This window comes from Microcaecilia unicolor, chromosome 1 (assembly GCF_901765095.1).
Source record: "Microcaecilia unicolor chromosome 1, aMicUni1.1, whole genome shotgun sequence".
In the NCBI taxonomy this organism is placed as follows: Eukaryota; Metazoa; Chordata; class Amphibia; order Gymnophiona; family Siphonopidae; genus Microcaecilia; species Microcaecilia unicolor.
This window is the reverse complement of record NC_044031.1, coordinates 408,299,835-408,325,372: the sequence shown is the minus strand read 5'-3', so window position 1 is coordinate 408,325,372 and position 25,538 is coordinate 408,299,835. Positions and strand designations below refer to the sequence as shown.

The window sequence follows — 25,538 nt, the reverse complement described above, 5'->3', positions numbered from 1 at the left end:
CATATTATCTACTCTCCCTATCACTCCTTTAGAGATGCTATGTTCTTATCTCAAGCTCTCTTGAATTCACATACTGTTTTTGTCCCCACCACTTCCACCAGGAAGGTGCTCAATGAATTCACCATCCTTTCCATGAAGTAGTATTTCCTCAGGGTATTTCTCAGTCTATCCCCTTTCATAGTCATCTTATGCCCCTTCATGCCAGAGCTTCCTTTTCATTGAAAGACTTGCCTCCTATGCATTTGTGCCACATAGGTATTTTAAATATTTTTATCGTATCTTCCTTCTCATCTTTCTTCCAAATAATACATATAGATATCTTCTAGTCTGTCCCCATATGCTTTATGATGAAGACCACTGACCATTTTAGTAGCTGCCCTCTGGACCAACTCCATCCTGCTTACATCTTTTTGTATGTGCAGTCTCCAGAATATTCTAAATGAGGTTTCATCAGAGTGTCTTATACAGGGGCATCATCATCTTTTTTCCTACTGGCCATTCCTCTCCCTATGCACCCAATCATCCTTCTAGCTTTTTCTATCACCTTTTCTACCTGTTTGACCAATTTATGATCTCATACAAATCGCACACAAGTTCCATTGCTCTTTGTTATTTGTACTAGCAAAAGAAACCTGTGGAAGGAAAGGTTGATTTAGGATTGTGATACAAAAAACACTGTAGGATTGAAAGTTCTTTAAATAAAGTATTGCTATAGGACTGACTTGAATTAGTTGATATTGCATAATTGTTTTGTTGCTGTTGTGATAAATCATATGGCAATTCCACTGCTTGAAAGTGCTAGAAATATACTAGAAGCATTTGCGCTATAACATGGAGGGATCATTTTCAAAGCACTTAAGTTCCATAGGTTACATATGTAACTTTGTAAGTCTAAGTGCTCCACAAATCATACTATTTTACCATCTAGTACTGTAAAGTTCTGCAAACTAAATGCTACTGTTGTATTTTAACATCTCAGTGTTCTTTTCTCTGTACCTCCAGGAACAACACTGCTATAATTAATGAATAAAATGCATTCTTTTGAAAGAAACTGTCATAGTATTTTATGTGAACCCACTAGTTAACCTGGCTGTCAATTTAAGGTAGGGCTACATTTTGATTAAAAATTGTAATTGATTAATTGCATGATTAAAAAATTTAAACCCTGATTAATTGTACAAAAACAGGTATTTTTATGTATTTACAACTGCAGCTCCTTGTGACTTTAGGCAACTCATTTAACCCTCCATTTCCCCAGATACAAAATAAGTACTTGTATATAATATGAAACTGCTTTGTTTCTATTTATTCATTGGGATTTATTAACCACCTTTATGAAGAGATCCACCTAAGGCGGTGTACAGCAGGTACAGTTTAACATAAAACTTACAATTTTATCAACAGCATAACAAAAGTAAAATAACCAAGAATAAACTACAATAAATGAGGTAAACCTGAAAACAGCAAATTGAAACCTAATAGAACTACTGTGAAACAGTATCAAAAATATACACATTTAACAGCACTGCAATTCACATACCAGAGATATAATACAAAGTTAGCATAATACTAATGATACACTTAATAAGCATGCATTAGAGCATTCAGCTAATATAGATATGATGCTGAATAGTTTCTACAATATGGTTTACCATATAGAACAAAAGAACATAATCATTGCCATACCGGGACAGACCGAAAGTCCATCAAGCCCAGTATCCTGTTTCCAACATTGGCCAATCCAGGTCACAAGAACCTGGCAAGATCCCAAAACAGTGCAACACATTTTATGCTGTTTATTGTAAAAATAAGTAATGGATTTTCCCAAGTCCATCTTAATAATGGCTTATATAATTTTCTTTTAGGAAGATATCCAAACCTATTTTTAAACCCTGCTAATCTAACTGCTTTTACCACATTCTCTGGCAAGGAGCTCCAGAGCTTAATTAAATGTTGAGTGAAGAAATATTTTCTGATTTGTAGCTTCATTGCATGCCCCCTAGTCCTAGTATTTTTGGAAAGAGTAAATAAGCAGTTCACATCTACCCGTTCCACTCCACTCATTATTTTATAGCTCTCATATCTCCCTTCAGCCGTTTTTTTTCCAATCTAAAGAGCCCTAGCTGCTTCAACCTTCCTCATAGGGAAGTCGCCCCAACCTCTTTATCGTTTGTCGCCCTTCTCTGTACCTTTTCCAATTCCACTATCTGGAGCTAATCCATATGGTCACCGCATGCCTCTATATCTTTTTTGGCATGCGGTGACCATATGGATTAGCTCCAGATTATATGCACCATCTAATTGAACTACCTTCATGTAATTCCTTCCTTGAAGCCAGATTTCCTCAGACTCCACCTGCCAAATTTTAAAATTGTCTGCTACAAATCTGTACTTTCCTCAGATTTCTCCAACATCAGAACTAAATGTTGGAACTCTATCCCTAACTCCACAATGTGGAGATTTGGGCGTCCCTGACCGTATTATCGAAACAAAAGATAGCTGCCCATCTTGTTTCGATAATACAGGTTTCCCCGGCCCCTTCGCGGGGACATCCTGCGAGGACACCCTCAGGAAAACTTGGGCGCCCTGTTCGATTATGCCCCTCCATGTGTCACAGTTCAAGGTGAACTGAGCCCTTGAGCTGTAGCTGTGGACTGACTATGGCAGGTGAGTCACACAGGCTAGGCACAGCACTAGGCAAAGTACTAAGCAAGACAGAACTCAACCTGGAAACAGGTGGAGCAGGCAAAACTTGGCTGGAGACAAGACAAACAAGACAGGAACAGAAGTCAAGGCTTAGAAAGGAAAGACTGGTAACAAGGTAGACAAGGCTTTGCAAAGCAGGACTGGAAACAAGATGAACTTGGCTGGGTCCAGCCAGAGCACAGCAGGACAGAGAGAGAACTGGATCCAGACAAGTCAAGGCAAAACTAGTCAACAAGGCTAGAACTGGATCCAGACAAGGCAAGGCAGAACAAGGCAAAAACTGGATCCAGAAAAGAGAAGACAAGGCATAGCTAAGACTAGAGTCAGGGCAAGGCAAGGCTAGAAACAAGCAAGACACATCAAGGCAGGAAACAGTCAGGACTAAGCAAGGCTGGAGACAAGCAGCATTTGGCAAGGCAGGAAACAAAGCATTACTTGAAACTGGAACAAGGTAGGACTTGGAAATTAAGACAAGATTAGGCACATAAGGCTGGGGAAAAAAAACAGAAAACCTATTACGTAGGCACTGGAGGAGGCCTTGGGCCTTCCTTAAATACACCCAGGACAATGACACTACTCCCGGTACACCTGCACGGTTTCCCACCACTAGCCCTATAAACTATGGGCTGCGGCATGCGAGTGCACCCTAAGAGGCCAGCATGCAACTGCAGGAGGGAGGGAGGACACCATCCCTCAGAGAACCACGGAACGGTAAGTCCGTTAGGGATTTGGGGCAGAAGTCAGGGCAGGGCCATGACACTATGAAGGTAATTCTACAACCAAGTACCTCCAAGTAGGCACCTCCAAGGATGCTCGGGATTTACAGGATTCTGTAACAGCATCTGAACACTCAGATTCCATTATAATATATTAGTATAACCTGGTATCAGCACCTAACATTTACATGTCTACAATTAAACTAGTTATAGACTTAACATAATTGTGGTCATGTAAATACAGTGAAAATGAGCATAATTCACTGTATTTTGTAAATTACATGTATAAGTGGGAGCTCTGTCCATTTCCTATCCATGCTCTGCCTATGTTTTTATGTGCTATTTAAGTTATGCATACTTTTGTAGAATAGCTCTTAGGTGCCCTGCTGGCAATTTCACAGGTAAGTGTACACTTATGCATATTAGGTGCTGTTATTTTATACATGAATATGGCATGTAATTGTAGCTGTCTAGATAATAGAATTGCCCTTTCTGGGCCAGATTCTATAAATGGTGCGACCATACCTTGAGTATTGTATGCAATCCTGGGCATTGATCGCACAGGACAACACGCAATCTTCATCCATTTCGACCCTCCACTTATACCTCAGACAATCACTATACAACTTTGTATTTGTTATCCACCAACTGGAAAAACGCCTTTGACGGTACTACGTAAGCCACACTGAGCCTGCAAAAAGGTAGGAAAATGTGGGGTACAAATGCAATAAATAAATAAATAAAGATATAGCAGAATTAGAAAAGGTTCAGAAAAGGGCAACCAAAATGATTAATGGGATGGAATTCCTCTCATATGAGGAAAGGCTTAACAGGATAGGACTCTTCAGCATGGAAAAAGAGATGCCTGAGGGGGGATATAAGAGGTCTACAAAATACTGAGTGGTGTAGAATGGGTAAATGTAAATTGATTTTTTACTCTTTCAAAAAGTACAAAGATTAGGGGACACTCAAAGAAGTTATATGTTACTACTTTTAAAACAAACAGGAGAAAATATTTTTTTACTGCAAGAATAGTTAGGCTCTGGAAGTCACTGCCAGAGGATATTGTAACAGCGGTTAGTATATCTGGGTTTTAAAAAGGTTTGGACGAGTTCCTGGAGGAAAAGTCCATAGTCTGTTATTGAGATGTACATGGGAGAAGTCCCAGGATTGGTAGCATGGAATGTTGCTACTATTTGGGTTTCTTCCAGGTATTTGCTACCTGGATTGGCCACTGTTGGAAGCAGGATGCTGGGCTAGATGAACCATTGGTCTGACCCAGTATGGCTATTATGTTCTTATAGTGCTCTACATTAGGCGCCAGAAAAAATTGGTGCTAAATGCTAGTCTGTAAAGGGAATGCATCCTTAATAGAATACTGCGTAAGCACTGATCTTGCACCCAACTATGGATACCAGACAAATTCCTGCGGCACACACATTTAATGCTCCTGACATGCCCATGCTCCTCCCATGACTACACCCCCTTTTGAGATATGTGCTAAAGGAGTTATGCACACTGCCTTATAGAATAGTTCAGAACCACATGCGTGTGCAAATCATCATCAATAATTGATTGTTAGCGTCCAATTATTGGTGTTAACTGTCTTGTTCGACAGCCAAACAGCAGCAGCGATCCAAGGAAGGATGAACACAGCAAGAGTTTATCCAAATGTCAGCGTTAATAGAAACAGGACCCAACCTGGCCAAGTTTTGGAAAACCTTCATCAGGGTCACATAGGTTTCAATACATTTACAGTTTCAAAGCATGTACTGTAATACCTGTGTTTAAAAGAAAAATGAGGTCCAATGTCAAAAGTAAAAGAATGCAGCCAACAGCATCTGCATAGAAAAAGCTCTGGTCCAGTTCCAAAAGTCAGTAAAACACCAAGTGTTAACTGTTTTGTTAACCAATTAAGTTGTGCATGCATCTCCAAATCGTGCCCAAATTTGGACACAAATTTGAGCGACCTCTATAGAATCCAGGGGTATATGTCTACCCAATGTGTTTTTTCTAGCAAAAAAGATGCCAGTACTCAAATGCTAGACCACCCTTCAGGAGTGGGGTGATCACTGAGGGACCCACCCCCATAACAGCCAGGCCCCCTGCAACCAGTCATAGAATTGATGACAGGACAGAATTGGTTTGTAGAGCCTGAGCTCTATCATTAGAACTTGGGTTCTGTGGGTCAATTTTAGCAGACAATGGAAAAGGTGCCGGTACTCAGTACCCCCAAGTACCCCCTCAGAAAAAGCCCTGTGTCTACCACAGTGCACGCATAGTTTTATGTGTGCACGTCTGCTGAAAATGAAATTCAAGTGGCAGACTGCTAATTGTCTAAGGGCCCTGTTTACTAGGGTGCGTTAGTGTTTTTAGCACGCCTACACTTAGCTTGCACGCTAATCATGTAGGCGCCTATATATTGTAGGAACGTATATGGTTAACATTAAAAATGTTAATTTGGCCTATAATGCTGCTTAGTAAATAGGGCCTTAAGTGCCATTTGAAAACTGACTTCAAGATAAACAGCTTCAAAAACATGTTTTTGCCCCACCTTTCTCAGAGGCTTAAATCTCATTCTTAAACTCTTTGTTATGCTGTTGCCATTGAAAAAGAATAAATATGCACAGAATAGCTCAGAATTCAGGAACATGGAATAAATTGGATTTTTTTTCCCTACAGATGCAATAAAAGATTTTATGTGGGTTTTTATCTGCTCACAGTAAGTAGTCTAGTTATAAACACAATATTTCAATTGGCAGATTAGTTAGATAGCATGGAAATTTGGTAAGAGTTCCATCACTCACTGTTGACTGAAGCAATAAAATCTGGATTTTTCTCCAATTAATTCAATGGGGGAAATATCTGACTGACTGGGCACCTGCTGAGGACAAGGAGAAAGTGTTTATGTTATTGAGGTAGACTGCCATAGAAAATATGTTTATATTATGTTATTCACATTTTGTGGAACAGAAGAGGATATGGTAGTTTCATATTATTTTATTCATCTGAGATTTAAGTACTACAACAATTTATCTTTATGGGAAGGCACACACACACACACGCACAAATTCAGAAAATGAGCCCAAAAGCTCAGTGGCAATTAAAATGTATTTCTCTTGAACAGCTTGATAGTAAATCATGCAGAAAGTAATTTTATAGGTCGGGTAGTCAGAGCTGTGTGCCAAGAAATGGGGCTATCTAGAGGTCTTCTGGTATTATAAACTGTGTGGCAGGAACCATTCAATTTATAAAACTGACATATCTTTATCCTCCTATTCCCTAAACACAAATGTGCTTATCAAAAGAATGCACAAATACACATGTGCTTACATTTTTTGTGACATGCAACATTACACGCATGCACAAGGACACTGGCGAAATGGCTCCTCAAGCCCAAACACCTAAGCCAAGAATAGTGGAAAACCTTCTAGTCCAGTTAACGGTAGGCCTGTAATAGACATGATTCCCCATATTAGTTCAGTGGAGTGATCATCAGGTCATGAACCAGTCCTTGATGCACCTGCCAAGTTACTACAACTAGCAGGCATTTTTGCTGATGAGAGAGAAGTACGTACAAGGGGTTTCACTAAAGAGCCACAATGTAGGAGTAGAACAGGTTAGAAGGATACCTGGAAGAAAATACTATGTAGTATAGGCAGGTATGCCATGCTAAAAGGACCAAGACAAAACCACTGCTTTGCATAATCACAGTGTTGGCAGATGAACACCTAGGGGACAATTCTATAAAGGTGCCACAAACCTGTGGACTAAGATAGTATTCTATAATGGCATTTGAGCACCCAGATTCAGTTATAGAATAGAGCTTACAGTAAGTTGGCGTTAGGGTGCCTAACTTTAGAGGTCAACATTTAGACATCAACACTGCTCCTTATGATCTTGGCCAAGTCACTTAACCCTCCATTGCCTCAGGCACAAACTTAGATTGTGAGCCCTCCTGGGACAGAGAAATATCCAGTGTACCTGAATGTAACTCACCTTGAGCTATTACTGAAAAAGGTGTGAGCAAAATCTAAATAAATAAACACTAACACCATGTGAATGGTAGGTATAAATGCTAGCGCCCAAAATATTGGCACCTAGGCATACAACTTACAGTACTCTGTTTGGGGATCGATATTCAAAGTGATTTAACCAGACAGAAATGGCTCCTGGACAGATTTAATCACTTGTGTGGTCTATCTGCATATTCAGTGGCACTTAACTGGTTTGTGTTGCTGCATATCACCACAGACCGCTAAACTGAAAGCTGGCTATTTTGTGGGCGGTCCTGGAGCAGAGTCGATACTTATGCAGTTTGGTGTCAATATTAGTCACATTACTACTAAGATAAGTAGTCATAGACCACATAAAAGTCAGTTCTATGTTCATGCAGTGTTGCTTAGGCAGTTAAGTGCTGAATATCGCACTTAACTGCATAAGAGATAGTCGACTGCATAAACCCAGATATTCAGTGCTTGTGCCCTGATATAGCCCAGCATTGAATATCCAGGAATTATGCCACTGGTAGCTAACAAAAAAAAAAATGACCGTCACTGGTTGAATACCCCTTGGTATCTAAGTGTGTGCCACACCCATGTCCCGCCCATGCACACCCTCTTTGAAGTTTTATACTAAAGCACATAGTGGACCTTCTACCAAACAGCAGTAAAAAGTGGCCTGCAGGGGCATCTGTGTTTGGGTTTGCAATGCATTGAGGCCACCTTTTACTGCCTTCAGTAAAAGGGCCTTTTTTCAGGAGGACTGGTAAATGGCCATGCGGTAAACAAAATATTGCAATGCGGCATTTACAGCTGGAGCCCTTACCACTTCCTATATAGAAGCGGTAAAGGCTCTGGTGCCAACCCAATGGCAACTGGGCAGCCCATGGCACTGCCCAATTACCACCAGGCACACTCCCCAGTGCTACAAATTAAAATTTTTATTTTCTAGTACTGGATGTGGTAGACCTGATTTACAACACACCAAGACTGTGCTACCCCTTCTGCCCTTTAGTAAAAGGGCCCCCTAAGGCATTAACTGATAAAATAAAATCTAAGTGCAGCGAGGCGCCTAACTGCTGTTTACCGGCCATTTTGGCACCTAATTTCCATTTGAGTACCTAAAGTACTTCTGCAATTTGTTAAAATGCTGCTGTGATTTATAACTATCTGACAAACGGTTTTAAGTCCAATCCTGTGACGATTCAGTTGATATGTAAAAATTAAAGTAAAAATGAAATTTAAATTCACTTAATCTCTCCCTCAATTGCATTCCTTCATTTTGCATTATACTCTCTTCAGTGAGACTAAGGATGTTTAGTCTAACTTCCATAAGTTAACTTATGTGCAAAACATTAAATCATGAACAACATTCTAGCCATCATGTAAGGTTGAAGGTTATGCAGCCAACAGCAACAAAGAATGGCAAGAAGCAGTGGTCAATCCAAGCAACCAGAGCTATGAGTGAAAAAAAATGTATCCAAGTTCCACACAACAGCTCTCTGCCAACACAAGGAACTATTTCACAGAAAGTTTGATCATGAAATCTTGTTAATAATTGTAGAACATACGATGTCACTTGCAACAGCTGAACGAAGACGCCAGAGTTGCACTGGTGGGGGGGGGGGGGGGGTTTGGAGAGATGTCAGACCAAGGTGCAGGGGAGGTGGAAAAAGAAGAGGAAATTTCAGGCAGCCACTACCATTGAGCGGCCCTGGACATTTTACTGGATTTGCCCAATGGTAGCTATGTCTCTGGTCTTTCCATTGTCTCATTTCTTTACCTTGCTTCCTAGGATCTTTGCCCGCTGATCCTTCACACTACCTCTCCATTCCAGACATACTTTCTCCCTTCTTGGCCCTAAGCCTCACTAAAAGTTTTTCTCCCCTTAGCCCATTAAAGGCTCGTCCCTCCTCTCTCTCTAGAAATGTTTCCTTAGTCCTTCCTCTCTAGAAATGTTTCCTTTCTATCCATTCCTTCACTCTGTCCTTTTTTGTTTCTTCTTTCTCTTTCTTGCACCCTCTACCCATTAGAGACTACCCACCTATTCACTTGATGCTCTGTATCCCTTTCTCACTCCCTTCCACTCGCCTGTCCATTCAAACACTGGAAGCATCTCCCTCTCTCTCCCTCCAAAAGAGTGCTCCCTTCTTACCTGCTCCATAGGATCTGTAAGATTTTCTCCTAAAGTATATAGGTAAAAGTATATAGTTTTCCCCATGTCTCATTTTCTCATTTACATGAAGGTAGTATGTATTATAAATACTTTGTGAATATTTGGGCAATGGTCAAAACATTTTAGTTCATGGTCTTCGTTGACTATTTTTCTGTCTCTCTCTTTATTTTTTTTGTATGTACAAGTATGTGTGTGTATATATTTTCTAGAGTTCGTTTTAAGAATATGTTTTTCTAAGGAGAATCTGGGTAATTTGTGAACAGTGCTGTATGGGGAGAAGGGGATATTTATCCAGAAAGTGGTCTTGATGTTGCCACTAACCAGACAACTTCCCATTCTACCTTTGTTCTGCCCACACACTGCCCTGGCTTTATTCAGATAGTGCTATGAATATCTTTACAGAATGCCCTGGTACTATCTAGATCAAAAGTGGGCAGCCATCGTCTTTGAGGGCCACAACCCAGTAAGTTTTTCAAGATTTTCACAATGATTGATTTGCATGTACAGCTTCCATTGTATACAAATAGATCTCTTGCATATTCATTGTAGAAATCTTGGAAAACCTAACTGGATTGTGGCCCTCCAAGACTGTGGTTGCCCACCCCTGATTTCTGAATTTCTGGATAAATGGCTATGAATACCAGATCCTGTATTTCTCTACTCGGGCAGAGAAATAACTCACCTTGAGCTTTGATTTGGAAAATGTAAGTAATTAAAACTACAATCCAAATCCAGAATCATTCAGTCAGCCAGAATCAATAGATTCTAACACTAAATTGATTCAATATAAGGACTTGAGAGAGAGTGTGAACAAAATATTTCATAAGTTTCTGCTGCAGGTTTTACTGCATCAGTTTTAGGAGTGAACATTGTTGAAAACAGCAGCTTTAACATATTCACCTCTGGAAGATAAAAATACTCTTAAAACTTTGTTTCAAGCTGTATTGCACATTGAAAAGAGTATAGATTGGCCTTCTGATTTAATTAAAAAGAGGCAGAAAGATAATGAGAATTCTATTCAGCTTTTAAAGAAAGAATCTGTTGTAACAAATTTAACTCTCTAAATTGTCTAATCAGTTAGAAACTGCTAAATTATTACCTACATCCTTAGCTAAGTAAAATGTTTTATTTACCATGCAGCAAAACACTTAAAAATGGTTGAGGTACCATAAAAAGCAGAGGAAGAATACTGGTTAAATTAAGATGGGAATAACTTTTCTAGGAAATTTTGCACAATGTATTAAAAAATCAATAAAGCTTAGCATATGCTCAGATAAGATCTGGTGAGATCATAGGCCTTGTAAAAAAAAAAAAAAAAAGTCAAACAGAACCAGTGACATCAACATCCAAGGCAACAGCCGAAAAATTTGCTACTCATTTTTGGCTTGGGCAGCTGACTAATGAGCCACTACTTACATGAGCTGAATGTCTGACTCTCTGAACCCACTTTGAATAGATTAGTTACGATCATCAGATGCATGAAGGTAGAAGGAACTCCGGAGGATGGCACATTCTAAAAAGCTGTTCTGCATTTTCTTCTTGAAGACTACTGCAAAAACTAGCTTGAGATGACTGAGAAACTAAAATAATGCATGGTGTACCTGGAAACTCCCAAAGAGTAGGAATGTGAATTTGTTAGTATGAATATGATCCACTGGTCCACCTTAAAAATGTAGTGCATGCTAACCTTTGAATAAACACACACTAAGAATTTCTACTTGGAGTCCTCAGTCTTTCTAATATTTTACTTGCTTACCAGCTTTTTATTTCCCACAGCCACACCTTTCCCACTACTCCCATCCCTTTCTTAAATTCCTGTTTTCTTGTTTCACACATTCCCTAGTTTGTGTGTTCACCCATCTCCAGTCATTGCTGATTTTTATACAACTCCATATCATCACCTGCTTAAACACTAGTCTCTAGTTTATTTTACTTTATTCTTATGTTTCATATACTACTTTTTGGACCACAATAGACACTTCAAAGTGGTTTACAATATCATACAAAAAGAAAAGGGGTCAAGAAAGGATTAGAACAATAAAGATTAGTTCAAAGAAGTTTCATTGGGTCATATCCCTCTCATCCTCAACATGCCCTGCAAGGGCAGCTGCAACAGAGGCTCAGGTTTTCAAGCCTGCAAAAAAAATGGGGGAAAAGGGATGAATAGTGTCTAGTCAAACAGACCCTGGAGAAGGCATAGCTAATTGTTGCATATTGAGAAACTAAAGGGTGGCACAAATAAGGAATGATGAGATTTCATTAAATAAATAGAAATACCAGGAAAACAAAAAAGAATCTTGCGAACTAGAAGTGAAACCACAATCCTGATTCTAAAAGGAATTGGGAGCCAGTGCAATTGCTCCAGTGTAGGGGTGAGGGGATTATATCTTCCAGCACAGTCAATCTGGTAACTGTGTTCTGGATCAACTGCAGATGCTGAAGGGATGAATGCTCAGTGCCCACATATAAGAATTTGCAATAATCCAGACAAATCAACACCAGCACAAAAACCAAGAATTTAAATCTTCCATATTAAAAGAGGATCTAACGGAATTGATCTGATGTAATGCAAAGAAAGAGGATATAACAATTACATAGACTTGAGCATTGAAGTTTTAACAGATAATCAATTTGAAATCCTACAATATTACAGCAAAGTATGACATGATGCTCTCTAATGTAGATGAAGCTTGCAAAGATATCAGAAGAGATCTAGACACCCACATAGATTCTGTCTTTTATTGGGAAAGTTTTAACTTGACGTGAATTCAATCTGTACTGAATTTAAACTAAAGTCAGTGTTATGAAGGTGTGTTTCCTCAAAATGGCTTGAATTAGAGGTCATGATCATGGTGGGGGGGGGGGGGTCTTGTTCTGGTTGGGTGGCAGATATGGAGGGGAATCCTGGGAGGGTCTTGAAGTTCTGGGGTTGGGAGAAATCATCTTAGAGCGGGGTTCATGTGGGGATGGAAGATAGGACCTGCACACCAGACTGAGACTTGGAAATTATGCAGGTGCCAACTGATATTCAGCTAAATGATCAAAGTTAGGACTGCTATTTATATGGTCCTATTTAGTATTTTAGCTATGAAGGCACCAGCACTGAATATTGCAGGCACTCCCATAACAGCCAACTCCTCCTTGACTGCCTCCATGCCTCCAGAATGTCCCTTTCCAGCCTATGTACAAAAAAACCTGTCAAAGCTGATATTCAGTGGTACTCCACAGTTAAGTACCACTGATTATCAGCAGCCAGGCCACAAAGTGTGGTTTAAGCAGGCAGGGACCTCTATTTCCCTCTTAAATTATTTTGAATACCAACTAGTGTGCTACTATAGATGCTCAACTGAACCCATTCCTTCTGAACAAAGTCCCCACTACCATCAATGTGGAGCAGCATAGACCAGAGATAGAAGGTGTAGGCCTAGCAAAAGCTGCATGCTTTGTGGGGGGGGGGGGGGGGGGGAGAAAGAATCTGTAATTGTTTCTTTGGGCTGTGTCATGGCTGAAGATCATCTCTGGCCCTCTTGTCTGTTCTGGAGACAAAAGTCTGCTCAGGAGATGACAGTTGTCTATGGAATGAGGTATGCTTATATTGTTAGCCTAAGTAATGTTTTCAGAAGGTAAAGTCTTTCCAGAAAATACTACCTTTCATAAAAATTTCTGCCTAAAAGGGTTATTTATAAGTACTGGGTTGTAAGTGCTGTCCAGAAGTGCTATTTTTTTCTATGGAACTGTGCTGCTTTTCAATTACTTATTAGCTGATTGTGCTGTCTGTGTACCATGTTTTCTTCCTAGGAGTGCCATTCTCAGGAACTGCTAGCTATAGGTGCTATCTGTCTCTGTTGCCATCCCTATAATCAGTACCCTGAGTTGTCTGATGGTAGTGATTCTTCTGTAATTGATGACCAGTTTTTATGGCTGAAACCATTTTTTTTAAACTATGGGGCTATAGGCTCCTGAAACTGATATTTTTCATGGAATTACTAAAAAAAAAAAAAAACAATTATCCATATTATTGCCTAAAATGACCTGATAGGACAAATACTACAAAATACTTCTGGTGTTCTAAATCTTTCATACAGGGTTACCAGAGATTGTCACCTTGTTTACAGCCCTATATTCCCGAATGACCTCCGTGTTCCAGCCATCACTCAACTATATATAAGCACATAAGTGTTGCCACACAGGGACAGACCGAAGGTCCATCAAGCCCAGCATCCTGCTTCCAACAGTGGTCAATCCAGGTCACAAGTACCTGGCAAGCTCCCAAAACAGTACAATACATTTTATGCTGCTCATCCTAGAAATAAGCAGTGGATTTTCCCCAAGTCCATTTTAATAATGGCTTATGGACTTTTAGGAAGCTATCCAAACCTTTTTTAAACCCTGCTAATTAACTGCTTCTACTACATTCTCTGGCAATGAATTCCAGAGTTTAATTACACGTTGAGTGAAGACATTTTCACTTGGACTGGCTGCTCCTCAAGACTGCTGATTTTGTCTGGGGGGCCGATGGATTTTCATCTTACCCATAGTGCATTCACTAAGGCCCAAGTTGGAGGGGGGAGGCATTCTGTGAAGGAACTTGAATTGGAATTGAGCTCTGGTGACCACTCTACCCCGTTGCAACTCATGAGATATCCAAATGTAACAACCAGAAGCGAATGGCTGAAGGTAATGCTGTGAGGTACAACTGCTGTAACCAGTAGTGTTTGTGGAGGAGTACTGGTGGAGAAGAACTCTGGGAAAGGGAAGACCTTACCAGATCTCTCTATGAGAGGTGTGGATGGGTCTTCCAAGGTAGGTTTGATTTCTTCATCTGCCTTTGTTCCTCTGCCAAAAGTAATCCCTGCAGTGCCTCAGATTGACCAGAGATTAGGTGAGCCATAGAAGACAATCCTAGAAGACATTTGGGAGGTTGTGTGTAGAATAAGGCTTCTCTTGCTAATTTTGTTACACAGGCTTCAACATTGTCAGGACAGATGGTGGCCTATCAGAACATGATGTTAGACTGAATGTGATTCAATGACAGATGGGGAATTGGACTACTTAGTTTACAATCTTCCTGACAGCCAGTGGTTCCTTTCCTAAGGAAAGTCTAATGTTCCACTTGAAAATGGAACCCTTGGAAAATGTGACTATAATTAAGAATTTAGGATTACTGAATTTCCCTAAGTCTTAGTATCTTTTTTCTATTAGTTCTCTGGAAAACACCCCGTGATGAGGTCTAGATGCATGTATTTGTTTTGTTAGGTTTTTTTCCCTCATATTATTTCTTGTGTATTCCTATATTTTTCCTGACATATTTGAAAATGTCAATTAAAAAAGTAAAGATTACTGTTTTACCTCTAAGACAAGGTTCTTCGTGCCCTGAGAATTTTGGAATAAGTATTTGAAAGACACTTTGAAAATTTTGAAACCGGAGGAGACTAGGGTTTCCAAGTTAAGGGACCTTTTTACTAAGCTGCTCTAAAAAAATATCCTGCGCTTTGATTATCCCATGGGTTTCCCCATATGCTGAGGCCAAATTTAGCGCAACTGTATAAAGGCCATTTTTTATTTCCTCAAATTAATGACCACACACTAATTCCCAAATAGTGCACGGCTATTAGCATGTGAGCCCTTACCAACACCTATTTAGTAAGTGGAACGGACTCATGCATTAACCATTTACTAATCAGTAGGTGCAGAGCAATGTAGCTGCACTAACTGATTAGCATTGTGCGCACTTAGGGCCCTGTTTACTAAGCCGTGCTTTAAGCAAGCTAACTTTTTAGCAACTTGCTAATGCTAGAGACACCCATAGGAATATAAGGGTGTCTCTAGCATTAATAAGTACATAAGCACATAAGCACCGCCATACTGGGAAAAGATCAAGGGTCCATCAAGCCCAGCATCCTGTCTCCGACAGTGGCCAATCCAGGCTTCAAGAACCCGGCAACCCCAACCCCCCCCCCAAAAAAAAAAATAATTAATAATGTTCAATGGACTTTTCCCTCAGGAATCTGTCCAAACCCCTTTAAAATTCTGTAAAGCCAGTTGCTGTCACTACATTCTCCGGCAACGAGTTCCAGAGTCCAACTACACACTGAGTAAAGAAAAACTTTCTCCTATTTGTTTTAAATCTATCATATTCTAGCTTCATCTTGTGTCCCCTGGTTCTATTATTGTTTGAAAGTGTAAGCAAATGCTTCACATTTGTCCACTCTACTGCGCTCATTATCTTGTAGACTTCTATCATATCACCCTCAGCTGCCTTTTCTCCAAGCTGAAGATGCCTAACCTTCTCAGCCTTTCCTCATAGGGAAGCCGTTTCATTCCCTTTATCATTTTCGTCGCCCTTCTCTGCACCTTTTCTAATTCCTTTATATCTTGCTAAAAGGTTAGTGCACCTATAGAGCAGCTTAGTAAACAGGGCCCTTACTCTTTGACCCCTCCCCTCAAACACACCCCCAGCTCTAAAAAAATAAAAAGTATTTTTTATGACGTGGGAAGCATGCGCAGATGCCAACACTATTGCAGGATCCTGAGAGTGTCCTGTGAGTGCATTTTTGCAGAGATGAGGTCGTTACTTTTTAAAAGTACTAGCTTCAAATGTAGTGAAGTAAAAGTAGAAAGTCTTATCTAAAAAAAAAAAATAAAGTAAAGCTCTTAAAACTACTTTATTACAACTTAGACCACAGAATCTAGTACGTTTACAAGCAATACCGTATTGCGATTATGTACCTATCAACTTAAAAACTGTCTACATCTCTATGGGTAGAGTGGAACAGAAATAAATTAAATTACAAATTTAGATTAAATACCTTTAACAAGCTTGTTGCATTTAGTTGTGAAAGGGTAGAAGAGGGAAGGAGTTTTATTTTACATTTTCAAATGATTAAAACTATAAAAGTTAATAGATATATGCACGGAATTTTTCAATGTAGATTTTACATGTGTAAACGATTTGTCTTTTAATCATTTCCATGATAGGCTTCCTTTGGGAAACTAGCAAGAAAGGGTGGGCCTGGGAATGGGAAAGAGAAACCCTATCCCAGAAAAAGTGACAAGCACCTGTGTCCACTGCTTCCTCTCCCTCCCCCCTCCCCCCACTTCCTCTGCAACTGTAAAGAGGTCAGACAAGCCAGGGACAAGATTTGTAACAGAGTGGACACCCCGGAGGGAGTGGAAAACATGAAAAAGGATCTGCGGAAACTAGAAGAATGGTCTAAGGTTTGGCAATTAAAATTCAATGCAAAGAAATGCAAAGTGATGCACTTAGGGAATAGAAATCCACGAGAGAAGTATGTGCTAGGTGGGGAGAGTCTGATAGTTACGGAAGGGGAGAGGGATCTTGGGGTGATAGTATCTGAGGATCTGAAGGCGACGAAACAGTGTGACAAGCCGTAGCCAGAAGGTTGCTAGGCTGTATAGAGAGAGGTGTGACCAGCAGAAGAAAAGAGGTGTTGATGCCCCTATATAAGTCGTTGGTGAGGCCCCACCTGGAGTATTGTGTTCAGTTCTGGAGGCCGTATCTTGCTAAGGATGTAAAAAAAATGGAAGCGGTGCATAGAAAAGCTATGAGAATGGTATGGGATTTGCGTTACAAGACGTATGAGGAGAGACTTGCGGACCTGAACATGTATACCCTGGAGGAAAGGAGAAACAGGGGTGATATGATACAGACGTTCAAATATTTGAAAGGTATTAATCCGCAAATGAACCTTTTCCAGGGATAGGAGGGCGGTAGAACGAGAGGACATGATATGAGAGTGAAGGGGAGCAGACTCAAGAAAAATGTCAGGAAGTATTTTTTCATGGAGAGAGTGGTAGATATTTGGAATGCCCTCCCGCGGGAGGTGGTGGAGATGAAAACGGTAGCAGAATTCAAGCATGCGTGGGATAAACATAAAGGAATCCTGTGCAGAAGGAATGGATCCTCAGAAGCTTAGCTGAGATTGGGAGGTGGGGCTGGTGTTTGGGTGGTGGGGCTAGTTCTGGGCAAGACTTCTACGGACTGTGTCCTGAAAATGGCAGATACAAATCAAGGTAAGGTATACACAAGAAGTAGCAAATATGAGTTTATCTTGTTGGGCAGACTAGATGGACCATGCAGGTCTTTCTCTGCTGTCATGTACTATGTTACTATGAATGATACCTGCAAATATCCAGTTGCTCTCTCATGGTTCAGTGGTAGGCTGATTGCTTAGCATGCTGTAGCAAAAATTTATACACCTGACCTGGAATTGCTGCGAAATGCAGAACAGACTTAGAGGGGCATAATCAAAAGGGGCGCCCAAGTTTTCCTGAGGCTGTCCTCGCAAGACTCCCCGGTGAAGGGGTGGGGAAACCCATATTATCAAAACAGGATGGATGTCCCATCTTTCATTTCGATAATACGGTTAGGGACTCTCAAATCTTAACATCTAGGTCATCCCTAGAGATGGTTGTCCTTGGACTTGGTCGTTTCTGATTTCCGGCGATAATGGAAACTAAGGCACATTTGGAGATAAGAGGCTGTTCATACGACCTCAGGTCCATAACTATTTGTTTCTGCATTTCTGGATGAGCCGTTTTTTTCAGGATATTGACCATATACTTGCTTTTATCAGCATATTTCTGTTTTGGTAGTGGAGAACTACTATATAGCCCCTGAAGCAGCCCAGTTGGGCGAAACACGGCCTGTGTCGGGCTATTATATGCATATGGGCTATTGTATGCATATTTTATCTTTGTCATATCAATAAAATATATTTTGGTTTATTAACGATCTGCCTGAAGTGCACTGCACCCATTGCTCCAGGGACCTGCATACTGCTGTCAGAGCTGGGGCTGGCATAGAGGCTGGCAAAAAATATTTTAAAAAGTTTTTAGAGTGGGAGGGGGTTGGTGACCACTGGGGGAGTAAGGGGAGGTCAACCCCAATTCCCTCCGGTGGTCATCTGGTCAGTTCGGGCACCTTTTTGTGGCTTGGTCGTAGCAAAAAAAAGGACCAAGTAAAGTCATCCAAGTGCTTGTCAGGGATGCCCTTTTTTTGATTATGGGTCGAGGATGCCCATGTGTTATAGTGAAGGCGGGACTTGGGCGTGCCTGCCTCCGACATGCCCCCATGAACTTTGGTCATTCCTGCGACAGAAAGCAGTTGGGGACACCCAAATTCAGTTTTCGATTATGCCAATTTGGGCGACCCTGGGAGAAGGACGCCCATCTTCTGATTTGTGTCGAAAGATGGGCTTCCTCTTTAGAAATTAACCCTAATAGTGGGCTGGTATTCAGACCACAGGAGGGAGCCGACTTACTTCCACAGTCGGCAGTCAGCCCAGATATTCAATGCCAGGCCGTTTCCGGTGACCGGCATTAAGTATCTTGTTTATTTTTACCCTGTTTAAAAGTTAACCGGCTAAGTCAATATTCGAAGATAGAAAGTTAACTTTAAGCCAGCTAAAGATATGCTAGCTATTTAAGCTGCTGTATGTGGCCACTTACAATAGCTGGATATGGATTGAATATACGGGGTTAACCAGCTATATTGCGCAATATAGCCAGATATCTCCTAGGCACTTACTGGGAATGCTCAGTGGGGATAACTGGCTATCCCTCGCTGGATAATGCTGGATAGCCGGTTAAGTGTCACTTAACCAGCCAGGTGCTGTCCCTGGCCGGTTATATGGTTTTTAATATTCGGGTGGGGGGTTAAGACAGAGCTAGCTGACTACTAGTTAGTAGCAATGACTAATGCTACTGTCGCAGGCAGCAGGCAAGCAACACTACTACTTTCTGGCTGCATGTGAAAATCTCTGGAAAATTCGCTCAGCTGCATGTGGAGGTCCCCACATGCATGTGCCAGCAGTCAGGTGACCTCTAATGCTGCTCACTCGTATGTGTGACAGACAGTGTGAGCCTACAACAGCCCAGGCAAAGACAGCTTTGTTCTAGGGAGGCTTTTCCTGCAGATTGATTGCAGACTTGCAGAACAGGGCTAGAAACGGAAGAGTTATAGGCAACTTGGCCAGGCTGCAGGAGCAGGACTTCGCTGAACACAAGGTACACATGTGACAACTTCAGTGCATAAGGACTGCTTCCTCCGAGTCCTCCTCACTTCAATCAGAGCAGCCACACTACTCTTTTGCTAAATTAGGAGGAGGAAGAGGAGGCAGGAACGGGGGCCACCTCAGAGGACTCTAGGTAGGTGAGGCTGATGGTACACTTCCTTGGCCTATCATACTTGTGGGGGGGGGGGAGGGGAGACTAGGGTTTCCAAGTGATGTCAGACATTGGTTTGCATCAGATTGGGCATGGACTTCAGTCTCAACTCAGCTGTTTCTGGGACCAGAGGTTTGGGCCCCAATCAGCTGCAAGCCGGGTCTGACATCACCTGTACAGGGGGAGAAGCAGAGGTATGGAAATACTTTTAAAAATACTTTCTAAATTTGTACTTTGCTAATAAGTACAAAAGTATAGTTTAATTGTAACTCATTACAAGTACAAAAGTATGGCAAAAAATAGTAACTCATTACAAGTATAAGTACTGCCAATTGTACTTAAGTACTGCAACAAAGTATACGTACTTCATTACTACCCATCTCTGCATTTTCCCACGTGTTAATCATGCATTAGTACTTACTGCCGCTTAGTAAAAAAGGGCCCCTATATTATTTGCCAACATGAAAAAATAGTGAGAATACAGAAGGTAGAATGGATTCAATAGTATCAGTGGATAGCTTGGATATGTCAGAGTTCATGAAATCATCTCTTAAGGTCACTTTAGTAGTTCTGTGCTGAAAATAGATCTTTGATTTAAAAAATATTTAAAATTTAAAGATGTTTCTTTTTGTGGTCAGAAAGTATCTGTGCTCTCTGATGTTGTTAAGGACACATGCGCAGAGGAAAGCTTTTATACAACGTAAGCCATGGTTGTTGGCTCCAGGTGCCATGTTCCATGTAAGTGACTGGTAGGCTTTCCAGCTTATTTTCCAAAGTGAAAGACGCGCATATTTTGACCCAAATTGGGAGATGGGCGTCTTTCTCCCATGGGCGCCCAAATCTGTATAATCGAAAGCCGATTTTGGGCTTCTTCAACTGCACTCTGTTGCGGGAACAAACAAAGTTGACGGGGGCATGTCGGAGGCGTGGTGAAGGTGGGACTGGGGCGTGTTTATCAGCCGAAGAGAGCTGGGCACCCTCGACTGATAATCGAAAAAAGAAAGGCGGTTTTACCGCGAATTTGGGTCACTTTTTTTGGACCCTTTTTTTCACGAACAAGTCCCTAAAAAGGGCCCCAACTGACCAGATGACCACAGGAGGGAATCGAGGATGACCTCCCCTGACTCCCCCAGTGGTCACTAACCCCCTCCCACCCTCAAAACAACAACTTTAAAAACTTTTTTTGCCAGCCTGTATGCCAGCCTCAAATGTAATACCCAGCTCCTTAACAGCAGTATGCAGGTCCCTGGAGCAGTTGTTAGTGGGTGCAGTGGACTTCACCCAGGTGGACCCAAGCCCACCCCCCCCCCCACCTGTTACACTTGTGGTGGTAAATGGGAGTGCTCCAAACCGCCCCCAAAACCCACTATACCCACATGTAGGTGCCCCCCTTCAGCCATAAGTGCTATGGTAATGGTGTAGAGTTGTGGGCAGTGGGTTTTGGGGGGGATTTGGGGGGCTCAGCACCCAAGGGAAGGGAGCAATGGATGTGGGAGGTATTTTAATGTTTTTTTTACTTGTTACAAGTGCACCCTAGGGTGCCCGGTTGGTGTCCTGGCATGTGAGGGGGAGCAGTGCACTACGAATCCTGGCCCCTCCCACGACCAAATGCCTTGGATTTGTTTGTTTTTGAGCTGGGCGCCTTCTGTTTCCATTATCGCTGAAAAACAAAACCACCCAGCTCAAATACGCACAAATCCGATGCATTATCCCGGCACAAGCTGTATTATCGAAACAAAAGATGGACGCCCATCTTTTTTGAAAATACGGTCTATCCCGCCCCTTCATGTACCCGTACTCGGAGATAGATGCCCATGAAGATGGACGTTCACGTTTGATTATGCCCCTCTTTGTGAACCATTACATTTAGAAGTATTTCTTGCATGAAAAGTTTATAATTACAATTATTTCCTTATATCAACTGGAGGCTATGAGTTGTGCTAGTGTTTAATATTTCAGGGTGGGCACTGTTTAAAATGGTATTTTAATTTTTTCCTTTGTTATCGCATATTGACTCTACCCCCCCCCCCCCCCCCCCCCACTGGTGTGGACTTTAGAAGGTTTGTGATTTTGATTGCTAATTACAATTTCCTATTATATTACTTATCTCTTATGTTTATGTTAAACATTATACTGACATTTCAATTTAAAAAAACACATTCTTGTTGCTAGATGTAGGGGTGTAATCCAATAAAGTTCCTTTTGTCACAGATATGTAAAAATTCCATTTTATCATGATATTAAAGAAATTGTGCAACTATACAAAGAAAATAGCTTTAAAAAATAACACAAAATGGCTAATTATCATAGATAATGCTTCAATTGAAGGGCATTTTTTGCTATAATGTTGTCTGAATTACTCAAAACAAAACCTAAAAGCCCTTAGCTCTCCATAATAATGCCTTCTTTAGTGTGCATTATTGCATAATTTTTCTTACTAATGTGCTATTCATTCAATTTTTATTCAAAGTTATAATTTCAGTCACTATTCTATATTGCTGGTCTCATCTGGACAACTCAATAGAATTCAAATTATTGCATATTATATTACCGTGCCTGTCATTCATTTTGAATGCATATAGTTATGTAAATCTGAATAAAATACATTTTTCTATTTTTGCAGATGTTTTACTTCATCTGGATCTAATTGTATTGCAAATGCTTGACTCTACGCATAATGATCCAGCACCAAAGACTAGAACTATTTCTCAAAGCAAATAAAATGTCTGATGATCTTTCATATAAATTATACACCAGGAAACTTCAGAACAGATTCTTTGAAATCCTGGATGCTTATAAAGTTATTATGCCAACCATGCAGTGCATAATTATCACAGTTAACATCAGTCTGCTTGCATTCACCTCCCACAGTTGGAAGTATACTATATATCACCAAAATAAGTGCTAATGTTACTACTACTTATCATTTCTATAGTGCTACTAGACATAAACAGTGCTGTACACTAAACATGGAAGAGACTGTTCCAGCTCGGCAGAGCTTACAATCTAATCAAGACAGACAAACAGGACAAATAAGGGATAAGGGGATTACTTAAGGTGGAAACAATAAAACAGACATGGGTATAGAGTTAAAATCTGCCTCAAACAGGTGGGCTTTTAACCTAGATTTGAAGACGGCCAGAGATTGAGCTTGACGTACTGACTGAAGAAGGCTATTATTGCCAGCAAGATAAAGGAATAAAGTCTGGACCTGGCAGTGGAGGGGAAGGGTACAGATATTAGACAGTGTGTAGTTAGTAAGCACAGAGTAACTGCCTAATTTTAAAGGGGCTTATTCATTTAGTAATAAAAAGGTAGCACTGAGTGCACATTTGTTATAAATTGACGTGCTTTTGAGAAATGAGGGATTCTGAACTTAAAGGCTTAACTGGACAAAACAGTCCAAATATACTAAACAGAAATGAAATATTTTCTCCAAAGTCTTTTGTGATGTATTTTGGATATTCAACATCCCTACCTGGAACACAGAGGGCACTGAATATACATGGTCATTGATGAACGTCGCTAGCTCTACAGATAGCTGTGATATCCAGCCACTATCCAGAGAACTCTGCGGTTTCTGAGCCAGCTGCTCCATGAATCAGTCATTCATCTCATCTAGAAACTTTACCTCCCTAGCATTTCATGATGCAACATGTATCCAGTCAATATGGGGTAATTGAGACTAAAAACAATTTTAGTACCTTTGGTTGAAAATTGGAGATTGGAGCTAAAGAGTTCTGCTGTTGCCAGGCTACAGAGCCATAGAAGTTCATTAGTACATGTTGCTGAACAGTTCTCTGTTATTAACAACAATAAAACAGAACTGGACAGAAGAGGTCTGCTTCCTACAAGCTTGATGACCTCAATTCCTTTTTGTTGGATAAGCAATCTATAAGTGATGCACCTTGTGAAACTCGGTTATCTTTATACATGTGTGTTCTGGCTTTTTTCATGCCCTAGGAAATAGTTGTATTTTGTAGTGACAAAGTTGGCTGTTTTGACAAGCTGTGGCACTCATCTCTGTTTCAAATGGGGCGTATGTTACTTCACTCTTCTATGTTTCCTGCCTTGAAAAGTAGTTCATTGTGCCTGGATGCTCATTGTATAATATATAATTCCCAGTAAAACCACTGGTATATAACTTGATAGTAACTACAGATCAGGGTACTAAGTACCAAATATCATGGAGGACATATAAAGCAGTTTCCACAATACCAAATCAACTGAGGACAATGTATGTATGTGAAGATGTAAAGAGCACTAAATTTTTCCAAAAAATATCTGGAGAAATTCTCAGAGTAATAACTCACCCGAGCAGAGTGCCAACCCTAAGGTAAAAATCTACTCTTAGAGGGTGGATAAGCTTCTCAATCATTGAAATTATCCTTATTTTTTTATATTTTTAAATTTTGTATATATGTAGATAGATAGATAGATAGATAGATAGATAGATAGATAGATAGATAGATACCCTGTGCTCCAAAATTTTTAAATATATACTGTATGTGTGCTCACACAAACCATACACTGTAAACAGTGAGAAAACGCAATGGAAATATCTCAGCATTTATAGCATTCACAACACCTATAACATTTTTTTATGTCTCCACATCTATGCAGAGCACTCACTTACAAGAGTAAAATACTCAATATCTCATAGAAATATCTAATGTCAATGACAAATGAATAGTTTGTGAGCTAGAATGCTTAAATTTATTTATTGCATTTGTATCCCACCTTTTTGTAGGTTCAATGTGGCTTACATTATGATTAAATGCCAACCTATTCTTGGTCATCCAATTAGTTCTGCCAACAAGCACTTATGTACACTAGAACATTGAAAATGTGTCTGTGTCTAGACAGGAAAAAAAAACAAAAAAAACAACAACATCTGTATACAACAGTAAATGCATGAGCATTCAAAACCAGGATGCAAACATATGTTAAATAAGGATAAAGGGAAACAGAAGTGGTCCAACCATAAGGTGAAAGGAAATACACCAGTAAGGCCAAGAAGAAAACACAAGACAACCAGTATAGCAAGATTATCTATTAATAAAACGAAGGCCAAAGCAGCCACATTTGGCAATTGCCTCCATCAGGGGAAACCTCCAAAAGAACTAAATTTAGTGTTCTAACTTAGATCCAATGTCCGACCTTAAGCTTAGTCTTATGCTTTATCAGGAAGCATAGCCTCTAGCGGCCGCAAAGGTGCACACCAAAGGAGAACACGTAAGGAGCAGGCTGTTCTCCTTTGAGCATGCCCGAAGTGCACATCCCCTTAGACACTACAGCCTGCTCCGGTACCCATTCCTTTAAAGTTTTTTTTCCTTATCTATTCTGCTCAACATGTGTTTTGTACAGTCTACGGGGCCATTGATCACCACCACCACATTCTCTGCAACCACAAGTAAGACGCCTATTCCCAAGCCCACATTGTTTTCCTGCACCTTTCACCAATCTATTTGTCTTAACTAATGGCCAATCTGAGGCAAAACTCGACTCTTAAGTGACCTTATTCAGACATCCTTTGCCTCACTAAAACTTGGCTTTCTGATGCTGCTTACATTAACAACTCGACAAAGGATTATTTATAGTATATCCTTACTAACCAATAATATCCAAAAGAAAAGTAAGGAATAATCAATTTTTCCCTGGTACACACACCAAACTCATATCAAACTAAAAACCAGGTGAGGGGACAAGATCAAATTCCTGTAACCCACAGCGTGGAGGGGCATAATCAAA

The 25,538-nt window shown here is 40.5% G+C and overlaps 1 long non-coding RNA gene across 1 annotated transcript; it reads left to right on the top strand.

The window, feature by feature from the left end:
• Positions 1–181: 181 nt before the first annotated feature.
• LOC115460301 lies at positions 182–25,538 on the top strand. The gene is made up of 3 exons (XR_003940452.1): positions 182–244; positions 5,448–5,453; positions 25,519–25,538. It is a non-coding gene; the product is annotated as an uncharacterized LOC115460301 (long non-coding RNA).